Below are 12,216 nucleotides of genomic sequence, written 5' to 3'. Positions count from 1 at the left end.
TGGATGGATGGATGGATGGATGGATGGATGGATGGATGGATGGATGGATGGATGGATGGACAGACGGACAGATGGACTGACAGACAGACAGATAGACAGATAGATAGATAGATAGATAGATAGATAGATAGATAGATAGATAGACAGATAGATAGATAAATAGAGGTGGCTAGATAGGTGGATGGATAGATAGAGGTAGATAGATAACCAGATAGATGGGTAGATAGAGATGGATAGATGTTAGATTGAGAGGAGTAGATAATAGATGTAGATGTATGTGTATGCATGTGTGTATGCACACATGTATGTTGATGGAGGCATGTGTGTATATGTCATATGTAGTATATCATATATAATATGTAATGTGTGCATGCATCATTTGTAATATAGTGTCCCATAAGTCTTTGTTGTTCAGTTTTAATGTAATAAAGCTTATATATCATATATGATATATGATATATCACCTGATCATTACATATCATGTATATCATTTCTGGTGCTATATATGACATATCACATATATAAGTAATACCAGACATAATGTCATATTATAGCTTTATGTACTGTACATAGCATATCACATATGTCAATATGTTACATATATTACATACATATCACATATGCCAGGATATTATATATTCTGAATATGTAATATCACATATTATACATTATGCATTTTATATATGCCTATTATGTGTAGCATATGACATGCTTTTATGGTGCGTTATTATATACCATATGTAATTATACCATATATTACATATCATACATCACATATTACATGTTTTAATATAGGAAAATGTATAATAAGCTTTAATATCTTAAAACTGAACAACAAAGACTTATGGGATATTTTCTACGTAAAACATATATGTACATGTACTGTATACATATAGTTATACATAAAGTTGTATATATGTATGTATATACATACATACATATCATATGTGTGCACAAGATTGGGACATGCCATTGTATCTTCTAGAAAATAATTTTTATTTATCATAATATTTTGGCCACATCTTTACCGATAAGTAAGAAACACACAAGCAATGAAAGCGCCCAAATGGGCAGTGAGATTTTATTAGGTGAGGGAAGTAGAGATTTTTAAAAATACTGAGGGGGATGACTCTCTGGGAGGGGAAAGAGAAGAGATACTTGGGAGAACTAGAGTGATATGAGAAACTGAAAATATCAATAAAAATTTATTTTCAAAATACTGAGGGGAGGTTCCCAAAATAAGAAATTTCCCAAGGTCATATGTTATGAATAGTTCAAAAGAAAAAAAGGGCAGAAAATGACATAAATGAAAATAAAAGCTCTAGTTTTAATGTCAGCTCTCAAACAAGGTTAAAAACAAAAAGTAAACTAAGAGACCATCTGTTAGAAGGTCAAAGCTTTACACAATTTTTTTTTCCTGACAAGGTTCTTCAAAGGCATGTAGTTTTGCTTTTGTGGAAATCACTCGCTCAAGGTCTCACACAAATTCAATTAGCCTTTTTTCTGTTGAGAAAGTCAGTACAAACTTGTGTGAAGGTATCTGGTATGGTTAGTGTTGATTCATGCTAAATAATGGTTTTGACTTCTGGAGGTGACTGTAAAAGTTAGTTTGAAGACTGAGAGTGAGAAAAAAAGAGATGATTGAGGAGGAAGTCAGAAGTTGGCAGAAAGAAGAGGGGTTAGGCATTAAGATATGCTTATCAATTGTCAGTTTCCCCGGCCTTGGTATCTTTTTTTTTTTCTTTCTTCTGAGAACATAAAAGGCCAATGCGACTGATAAGTCTTTTGTGTCCTCCATAGCACCAAGCTCCTTGTCATTCCTCATACACAGCCCTCAATCTCTCTGTCTCTCTGTCTCTGTCTCTGTCTGTCTCTCTCTCTTTCTCTCTCTCCCCTCTCTGTGTTTCCATTTCTGTGTGTGTCTCTGTCTCTTTCTCTGTCTCCTTTTGTCTCTGTCCCTCTCTGTCTCTGTCTCTCTGTGTCTCTGTGTGTCTTGTGTCTCTCTCTATGTTATCTCTGTCTGTCAGTGTGTCTGTTTGTCTCTCTGTGTGTATGTATTTTCTGTTTCTCTGTCTCCCTCTCTCTGCCTCTGTCTCTTTGTCTCTCTTACTTTTTCTCTGTCTGTCTTTATCTCTCTGTGTCTCTGTTTCTCTGTGTCTTTATCTCTCTATCTCTGCCTCTCTGTTTCTGTGTGTCTCTCTGTCTCTGCCTTTGCACAAGACATCTCACATTCCTGGAATGTTCTTCCTGTTCATTTCTATCTCTTAGAATGTCTAGTTTCCTTCAGAATCTCAGCTCAGTCTCCATTTTATACCAGGGACCTCTCCCCCTGCCACACACACACATGCTAGTGCTTCTCTTCAAATTATCATATATTTATTTTGAATATACAGGGTACCAAGTGGTTCCCTTAATCTCCCACTCATTATGACAGACAGTCACAGATAAATTAGGGATTTTCTTAAGGACACACAATCAATCACAACAAGAGGCATGATTAAAATCCCTAGTTCAGGAATGTTTTCCTAGTTCTTTTTAAATGATGGAAAACATAATCCAAACTCTGTAAGAATGACACATGGGATAGAAGCATCAAAGCCATTTAAGATTTGAGTTTAAAATTTCACTAAGACTTTTGGAACACATCATATTTTGTTCTTCCCCTCCAAGGCAACCTTAATTCTCTTCTGTGTTTCTCTTGTTTCTTTTCCAAAAGTGTTAATACAGTTGTAAGCCTCAATAATATTAAGACTTTTGGAACACCCTATATGTACCAATTTACCCATAGATTATCTCCCACATTAGAATGACAACTCCTTAAGGTCAGAGACTACTTTTTTTGTGCTTTTATTCATGTCCGCATGGGCTTACAGAGTTGTAAATGCTTAATGCTTATTGAATGTAAGCTTCTTGAGGGGATGGACTCTTGTTTTTTGCCTTGGTATCTCCAGTGCCTAGTGACACATAGTTGGCACTTTATAAATCTTTTTGATTGCTTGGTTGGCACATTAATGGTACTCAGTAAAAAAAAATTTGTTGTGAGAGTGACTAGTGTGAGAGTCAGAAAGGGCTGAGAGTTTTGAGGTGTTCTTTGCTGCTACTTCCTCTATACTGCTACTTGGTTGACACCTGGTCCTCTTTAAGGGAAGGAAAATCCTTTCCTTCTTTTTTGCTCTATAGGTATGGCCAGAGTTATTTCTGAGATACTTCTAAGGCTGGCAGAAACAACTAGGGATCCTGTAGGAGTCAGACTTTTGCTGCCTATTGTGATTTATTGATGAATGCCCAACTTCCTGCACATGGAGAGATGTAGTAAGTGGTAACCAACGTAGTAAGTATAACCAGTTCTGTTAACATCCCAGCATCCTCAGCTTTGAAGTAGTAGTGAGTAGTCAAAGTGCCAACGTAGCTAGGTGATGAAATAGGCCTACCCTGAGTTCAAACCCTGCCTTAGACATGTATTAGCTCTGTGATCTCAGGAAAGTCATTTAACCTTGGTCTACCTCAGTTTCCTCATGTGTAAAATGAGGATAATAATAACACTACCTCATTGGGTTATTAGAATCAAATGAGATGATATTTGTAAAGCTCTTAGCACAATCTCTGGCACAGAGTAGGTACTTAAATTCTTGTTCCCTTCCCTCCTTCCCTATGCAATAGTTGGAGGTAGATAAAGTTCATATTGGATGATATGTGGATTGATATGCTTAATATGTGGATTAATACCCACTTCTGTTAACAGTGATCCTTTAGTCTTTCTTGGTAAGCCCCTTTCCACCAATAGGAAGACTTCTATCTCATGTGTCAATCTTGCAGAGCTTTAAGGTATCTGTCATTGACTTGATTGTGTTTTCCATCATTTAAGAAAGAATTAGAAAAACATTCCTAAATTGGGGATTTTAAGCCTACTTTTTCTTTTGACTGATTGTATGTCCTTAGGAAAATTCCTAATTTATCTGTGATTCTCTCTACCATAATAATTAGTGGTAGAGTGAGGCAACCACTTGGTACAGTGGAAAAGTGTACTGTCTCTCAAGTCAAAAAGCCTGGGTTTAGGGTAGCTAGATGGTGTAGTGGATAGAATACCAGCCCTGGATTCAGGTAGACCTAAGTTCAAATCTGGCCTCAGACACTTCACACTTATTAGCTGTGTGACCCTGGGCAAGTCACTTCACCCCATTGCCTCACCAAAAAATAAAATAAAAAGCCTGGGTTCAAATCCTACATCTTATGTTTCTTTTTCTCTGACCTTGGACAAGTCAACAGCCTCTCTTGGCTACTTTCTTCTTTTGTAAAATGAGGGAATTGGACTGGATGATGTCTGAGGTCTTTTTTGAGTCTAAATCTAGGATTCTATAAAACTTTCTGGGGGCCCTAACCACTGAAACTTTGGGATCCTTCTCTCATAGCCAGTAATTAAGAAACTACAAGCAATGATATCTTACCAAAAACATGTGAAATATTACAACACTATTTTTACAACTTTTTTTAATGCTTTAATTTATATTTCAAATTGGAATTGCAAAAATAAGCTATTAACATTGCTTTATTTCTATTTTTTTAAAACATAACAACTTATAAAGTTCTAAAAGAAACTAGATTCCAAAAATATAGAACTATAACAAGTATTGACAGGAACTTAAAAAAGATGACTAAAAGGACTAAAACAGTCTCCACACAATAACCTATTGTTTCCAATTTACATTAGAATTGGCAGTAATTACACCATGACTAGACTTCAAAGGCTGCCATATTGATTGTCATTTTATCCAGCCCCACAAATTTTCCACTGAGGTCATGCATTGAGATCAATATAGTATCAAGAAATGTAGAGGAAAGTCCCCTAACAAGTTGCTGGCACCCCAAAAGAGAACTTGTGATAGATAGTGGATGAATTACATAGGATGAGCAGGTATAGATGGGTTGCCATCTGAATAACTAGAGGGAATACCAACATTGATGAGATCATGGTCCATTGAAGTATTAAGGCATATGAAATATAATTATGACAGTGGCATCCTAGAAAGGCATAGCTTTTCTAAGAGTAGGAAAGACCAAGCACAGATCAACAGGTGTTCAAACCTGATCTTGGACCTGATATAAGTGACCTTAGGTACAACAAGCATTTTATTAAGCACTTACTAGGAAAAAAGGTGCTGTCTTAATTGTTGAGGATAGAAGACAAAAAAATGAAACAGTCCTCATTTTATCCTCACAGCAATCCTATGAGGTAGGTTTTATTATTATCCCCATTTTACAAGTGATACAAACAGGTTTAAGTGAATTGTCCAGGGTTACAGAGCTTAGTAAATATATGAAGATAGATTTGAACTCAGGTCTTCCTCACTCCAGGTCCAGAGTACTACCTACTGTTTCACTTAGCTTCCTGTCCTGAGTTTGGGGAGACCAGAACTTGTTGCTAGGCAGATGAGCAGGATCCCATGGCAAGGGAAATATTGAAGACACTGGAGAGAAAGGGAATGGCTATTGTACCAATGCCATGGAAGAGTTAGGGAATAAGCAGGACATATCTGATAGAGTGAACACAGCTGACAGAGTTTCTCTTACAATCTAATTGGAGATTTTGGTCCAGGTAGGATTTTGTTGAGTCATTTTTCAGTGGTGTTTGATTTTTCATGACCCCATTTGGGATTTTCTTGGCAAAGATACTGGAGTGGTTTGCCATTTCTGTCTCTAGCTCATTTGACAGATGAGGAAACCAAGGCAAACAGGGTTAAGTGACTTACCCAGTGTCATACAGCTGGTAAGTGTCTGAGGCTGAATTTGAACTCATAGGAGTATTTATTTTTATTCAGAAGTTCCTAAACGTTGTCTAAATATCACCTAGAATTCCCCTTTTATTTTCTGGTCTTTTAAGGGTTTTTTGGTGCTTTTGAGTTAGCAACCTCTTCATTGAAATCATGCTTATCATCATATAAACATGAATTTAAGCTATTTCTTTTTGGTCTGGACCTGTGGTTTCTCAGTAAAAGGAACTTCCCACAAGAAAAAACTCCCTGTACTAATGCAGATTGGCAATTATGTGTCAAAGATGTGACTTGAACCCAGGCTTTCTTGATTACAAGACAGGCTCTCTTTATTCTGCAGGCTGCCTTTCAAAATTAATTAGGGTAAGCTGTCACTGTTCTTAATTTCCTCCATCTATATCTTCCAGTACTTTCTTTTTTTCTCCCTTTTTGAACCTTTTTCACAGCAAACTTTTTCACTCCTTTCTTGGTGCTTTTTTCTAATTCAGGCAGTCAACAAGCATTTAATACATGCCTACTATAAGCCAGGCATTGTGCTAAGCATTGAGCACAAAAAATTTGAGGAACTGTTGAATGACAGATTGAATTGGGATTAAGATGAACACACACACATATAATTCACACTGTCGGTGACCAAGAGTTATGAGATGGAACAATCTGTCAGGAACTAACCTTAGGAACAGAATAATAAAATAAATTAATGGGAGGGTCTTCACTGGCCAAGACGAGACATTTTAACAAGAGATTGGGAGAAAAATAATTAATAGTAGTATTGCAGAAGTTAAGGTTATCTTAAAACTGATGAAAGTATAAGGCTTATCTACTTCATGGAGCCATTGTGAGACTCCAGTGAGATACCATAAGCTTTAAAGCATTATATAAGATGTCACCTATTATTAATGCATTTGTCTTTTATTACTAGCAATGGATTGGAAACTTAGCTATTTACTACAGTACCAAATTGGCACTGGATTAGTTAGAATTTTGGTGAAGAATTCTCTTTCAATCAAAGAGTCATCTTTTGAATTTCTTCTGAATTTCTTCTTCTTTCTATAGAAATACATTTTCAACCATGAAAGGCTTGGGATGATTAGGTTTCAGTATTATATTTATGACATTAATTCTTTTGTGGTTATGATTTTTTGTTATGTTTACAGATGAAAGATTTTTTTCACTGAAGTAAGGTCTGCTGGATTCTTTTATCTTCCTGAGTGATACCAGTGGACTAGAAAGAAATATGCATGTTAGCTTGCTTTGACATGTTGACCTACATTAAATGATGTAGAATTAATGAAATTTAACAAATATGGTTGAGTTAGAAGCATTGGAGAAAAAAACACCCTCTTTTATAAATGTTAAGATTTATCAACTGAGTTAAAAAGTGGATATAACTGCCCCTGAAATAGGAAGACTCGATACACCAAGTGTGAGAGACCATTTTTTAATTTGTAATGTTAAATTTTGGGTAATTCATTTCTAAGGGTTCAGTTTATGTATTCTTTATTATCTTAGATTATTGATATTTCTCAGCCAGGCATCTGGAAACATCTGGTTACTTCAGGTACAGGAATGGACAAAGTAAAATTAACAATAGGGACTAAATTAAAATCTATTTGAAAGCAAGATAATAAAAAGGGCTCAATAAGCATACCTAATATAATTGTTTCAACAACCACAGGCATAGTTGATCAATTAAAACTGGCCAATGTCTTTTGTTACCTATTTTCAAATTGTATTCTATTCAAAGAACACCATCATGTACCTTTCACTTATCAACGAGAAACCAAAAGTTCTCAGCAAAATTTAATGTCCAACAACATCTATTAATTAGACTATTTCTGAAGTCCAGAGTTTATATGAATAGTTTGAAAAATTCTTTTGCTCATTAGGCCAAGCAAAATAGAAACTGACTAGAGCTTAACTCCAGTTATCTCCATAAAAAGTGAAAATGACTCCCAGGATCAATGAGTCTTCTTACATAAATGGACAAGGATGGGAAAACAGTTGTGTTTTTAACTGTTTTGGTTTGAATGACCATTACCATTTAAGATATTCAATCCACTCAGACACTGCCTACTTTCCAACTAGAAAGGATGCTATGTATTCAGGTTGGCTATTTTAACTTTGAATCTAGTTATACTTCTTTACCCTATGTGAAACAAACAACTAGGCCAGTGAGAAAAAAAATTGTCTAATAGATGTGTACAGATAAAATTCTTTCAGGTACTATCTGAAAGCTAGCAAGAATGCTTCAAGGTAACTGTAAAAAATATTTTTAAGTTATATAGTAGCTTCTTGATTGGCTGTTATCCCTCAAGTTGAAAGTTTTCTTTTTTTTCATATTCTTGTAAATGGGATTGGGAAATAATAAAGCTTATTTTCCATAATTATAATGCATATTTGTTGCCAACAGTTAAGCTTCAGCAATATCAAAAGCCATTAGAAGCCCAAATGGTTTCCTACCAGATTGTATATCTAACTAGGAACAACTAGAACCATCCCACAGACTCCTTCAGCTTTGCATTGTGCATTGGGCGGCCTCTTCATGTGCTTTTGGATTTCAATGGCTGTTTAAACTAAATTGAGCTTAAACCATTTTATGTCTATATTGGCTTTACTATTTCTACGAAGCAAATTCAGACATGAATTGACATTTTCTGGCAAGGCATAAATTTGGTCCCAAAAGGAGAAGTTTTAGGAAAATTGAAATCAAGATATTATTCTCTATAAAAAGCCTTATTATTTTTTCCTTCAGAAACTCAAAGATTAATTTATTCAATAAATAGATATTAAATACCGACTTCAAATCCCTATGACAGGTAATGAAGGAGATAGAAAAATAAATTATACGGAGTCTCCTCTTAAGGTGCTCAAGGTCTAGTAAGGAGGATAAAACAATGTGTACAAATTACTATAACACAAAATAGAACATGATAAATGCAAAAGGTTTGTAAAGTGTCATGTGCCTTCCAAGTAGGCAAGATAATTTCCAACTGGAAGAGATAAGGGACATTGAAATTATCTCAAATTTTTTTTTTATTTCTGGCTTCCATGGAAGAAGAAGCAGAAGAAGATAAGTTACTGTTATGTGCTTCAAATGGAGGCAGATCTTCCTCCTGGAGGACAAGGTGAAGGGCCTCAAAGAAAGCTTCTCCACACTCTAGGTTGTTATTGAAGATGAAGGCTTTCACATACAACTGGAGGCAAGGCTTCAATGGGGAAAACTTTGACTTGGAAGTGGAGAAGAAAGGACTTGACCCTTGTCAAGATAATGGAGAATGGGAATGTTACACAGAAGAGAAAGGGAAGGAAAAGAACAGCTATATTATTAGTTCTTTAAAACAGATTGGAGTTCTTCCTGAAGAGAAGAAAATTAGATTCACTGAAGAAGAGAGTCTTGTCCTTCTAAGAATGACATAGCAGATCCATAGCATCCACCAGGTGAAAGATCATCTAATAAGGGAGAGAGGAAGATGGGAAGAGTATTAATAACTGGTGATTCCCTGCTCAGGAGTACTGAGGCAGTTGTTGATAACAATTAAGAAAGATGTTGCATTCCTGGAGTGTGTATCCAAGACATAATAGAGAACCTCCTAAGAGTTTATCAAAACAGATGATAACTATGAGAGTGGACACAAAAATGTCACTATCAAAAGGGATCTAAAAAGTATTGCCACTGATCAGGAAGTCTTAGGCAAGAAACTGAAGACCAGAAGGGTACAGGTTGTGTTTTCCTCATTATTGCCCATTGAAGGCCAAGGATGCAGAAAAAATAATTAATTTGTTAAGTGAATAGCTGGCTAAGAAGGTGATGTTCAAAAAAAGGATTTGAATTTATGGATCATGGCTTACAATATATGGGTGACAGATTCCTGGCCAGAGATAGAGTACATATGACAAATCCTGGTTTACTGAAAAGGGTTTCAAACTATAAAAATTGGGGGAAGAAGAAGACTATTTATGCATATCTCTTATGTAATATGTTATAGAGAGTAGCCACAAAGAAGAATGAAGACCAGCAGCTGAGATACTCCATAATCCATAAAAAGGATAGAATAGAAAACCCATGGTCTCAAGTGTCTATACACAAATTCTCAGAGTTTCAACAGCAAACAACAAACAAGAAATACTAACACAGGGGACAAATTTGGCCTCATAGTTATTACTTAAACTTGGTGAGATAAAACCCATGACAGAACTATGGCTCTGGATGGGTATCACATTCAAAAGAAACAGGATAGGTCAGAGAGGAGGTTGGTTGGCACTGTATATTAAAAAGGTATGCTAGTGCAAAACTCTAGGAACTCAAGAGGGAAAGCAAGATGGAGAGAAATTTAAATGAAGATCAAAGGAAAAAGAAACAAAAGTGATTTATTCTCTATAGTATACTAAAGATCACCTGGACATAAAGTAGAAAGAGATATTTGGAAACTAGATTGAACGCCTGGCACAGAGGCATAACATAGTGGTGATGGGGGACTTCATATCCAGACATATGCTAGATTTTCTCTGTCTCTCTTTGTATCTCTCTGCACATCTCTCTGTCTCTGTCTCTTCCTTCTCTTTCTTTTCTCTCTCTCTGTCTCTCTCTTCCAAAAGCGAGTTGCTTTTGGAAATGATGAATTCATCCTTCAAAAGGATGTAATGCCAAGTTTGGGGAACAACAAACAAACACATAAGTTTGATTGGAATGTAGTACTTGTGAAGGAGCGATGTGAAATATGCCCAGAAATGTAGGCTGGAGCTAGATTGGGAAGGGTTTTAAATGCATAAGTGAGGAGTTTGGAGGGAGCCACTGAAGAATTTTGAGCAGAACAAAGATGTGGTAAGACATAGGAGGATCATTTGGGCAGCTGCCCTGAGGATGGATTGAAAACGGGAGAGAGTGGAAGTACAATTGGAAGACTGATTATATTTTAAAATGAGATTGTTTCAAAAACATTTATAAATAATCCATTATTTCTGTGTAGAAAAGCAGGACATTTTCCAATTATACTTGCACTATGTTTCATCCTGTCAGTGTAGAACATCTCCACTGAATTCCTTCTGGCTGGTAGAGGGAGCTTTTCGAGCTATTGGATGTTGTGGGGGAGAAGGGATTTTTAAAGTGTTATTTTTTCCTAAATTCAGTATTTGTAAAGGCAATGAGCTTCTGACAATGGGAGAGAACATGCTCATCTTTAGAAGAACATAATGACAGGAAAATGTCCTTTTCTGTTGGCAAAGAACAAAATGACTAGCATTTTGGCAGAAGCACAGCATTAGGCTTCATTGTTCAAATATTGTGCAAGATATCTAATTAGACCACAAAGGAGGCCTAAGAGTCAAGGCCCTTGGCCCACTTCCTCTTCTCCAATTCATAGGAAGGGATGCCAACTCAAGATCCCTTTTCTGAATACTTGCATCTGTAGTGGTTGGCTGAAGGTTGAAGCTGGCTTGATAATTCTATATTCACCAGAGGTTTCCTAGAGTTGTCTGATATTAACATGTCAGGGAGCAGAAGAATAATTAGAACCTTTGCCTCTTCCTCCTCACCTGTCCCCTTTTGTACCAGTACTCCTTAAGAAGAATAAATAGCATGATTGATTCTTGGCTATGTTGATTTCCTGTGGTGTATGATTGCAGGAATGAAGCATTTATCAAGCATAAGCTGTCCTCATACCTACACTCCCATCTCCAAAATACTTCTCCCTCCAGCTTATCTTTTTATCTTTTGATTCAGACTGCCATGTCATGTAGTAGCTATTCTATTTTTGGTCTTTGTTGCTTGTGGTCACTAAGAGATTAAGTATCTTGCCTAGGATTACACAACCAAGAGGAGATATAAGTTGATCTTGAACCTAGGACTTCCTGATTCTGAGACCATATTGGATACTTTCTTGACAGTAGGTCTTGATAAGGGTAAGGGATGAGGAAAGGGAGAGGAGAAGAAACGGCAATCTGGTCAGTCCAATTGCAGACAAGTTACTTTAAAGTTTTATCTAGCGATGAATGTGATCTTTTGCAAGCTCTCATAGATTGTAGAATGTGGTTAGTTGGATCTATGAAGCAATAATGTTACTACTAATGGACATTTGACATTTGCATAGCACTCAAAGATTTACAAAACACTTTAACAAATCCCATTTGATCTTTAAAATAACCCTGTGAGGTAGGTACTGTAAGTATTATTATTTCCATTTTACAGATAAAGAATGTGAAACTGAGAGCCACAAGAATTTAAGAACCCAAGATATGCCAGCTGCTCTAGGGACTGCTAAGGCAGAGAATACATGGATTACAAGTGGACTAATCCTTGCTCTCAAGGATCACAGCTACAAAGAGTTAAATCTGGTTTTTCCTTACTCAAAGTCCAAAATTCCAAAGATTAACTATGATTTTACTTTTGCCTTCCAAAGTCGTTCTAGTATATGTACAAATTTCTTACAAGTCTACTGTGATGTTATTC

The sequence above is a fragment of the Vombatus ursinus genome, unplaced genomic scaffold, assembly GCF_900497805.2.
Source record: "Vombatus ursinus unplaced genomic scaffold, bare-nosed wombat genome assembly UNPS02014810.1, whole genome shotgun sequence".
Lineage (NCBI taxonomy): Eukaryota > Metazoa > Chordata > Mammalia > Diprotodontia > Vombatidae > Vombatus > Vombatus ursinus.
The sequence above is the reverse complement of the archived record's forward strand: the minus strand, read 5'-3'. Positions refer to the sequence as shown.